The sequence below is a fragment of the Petaurus breviceps genome, unplaced genomic scaffold (assembly GCF_028583685.1).
Source record: "Petaurus breviceps papuanus isolate PSGF00001 unplaced genomic scaffold, PetGlider_PUasm1.0 128, whole genome shotgun sequence".
In the NCBI taxonomy this organism is placed as follows: domain Eukaryota; kingdom Metazoa; phylum Chordata; class Mammalia; order Diprotodontia; family Petauridae; genus Petaurus; species Petaurus breviceps.
This window is the reverse complement of record NW_027185664.1, coordinates 4,086,783-4,087,382: the sequence shown is the minus strand read 5'-3', so window position 1 is coordinate 4,087,382 and position 600 is coordinate 4,086,783.

Genomic DNA, 600 nt, shown 5'->3' with positions numbered 1-600 from the left:
CTGGAGTCAGGAGGACCGGAGTTCAAATCCGACCTCAGGCACTTAATTAACACTTACTAGCCGTGTGACCTTGGGCAAGTCACTTAACCCCGATTGCCCCGGCTTCCCCCTCCAAAAAGAAAAAAAAAAAGAATTCCCGGGAGCGCCTTCACTATGCCTAAACAATCCCCACGTGCCCCGCCCACCCAAGCCACGCCTCCCCGGGCCCTCCAATGACCCGGGTCCACAAGATGGATTTTTAGCTGTCTTCGAGATGCCTGCACGGAACGCCAAGAAGTTCTATCCCGCCGGGCTAGTCTTTCATTGTCCCTGACTTCCCGAGCGATGTTCGGAACCCGCCTCCTCCGGCCGTGGTCTCCCGGCACCAGCGCTCGTGGCGGCCGCTTGCCTCCCAGAGCCCGCCCCGTCGCCTTCCTCCCACCGGCTCCGGGTCCTAGCGGAAGAATGCTCTCGGCCCAGAGGCATCTTGGGAGTTGTAGTTTTCTTTTCGCTCCGGCCGGCGCCGGGCCCACGGCAGCGAACTACACCTCCCAGCCGCCCGAGCCGGCCACCTATCAAAGGGCCCCACCTGTCCCGCGGACTCGCCGGAGCGCGGTCCAG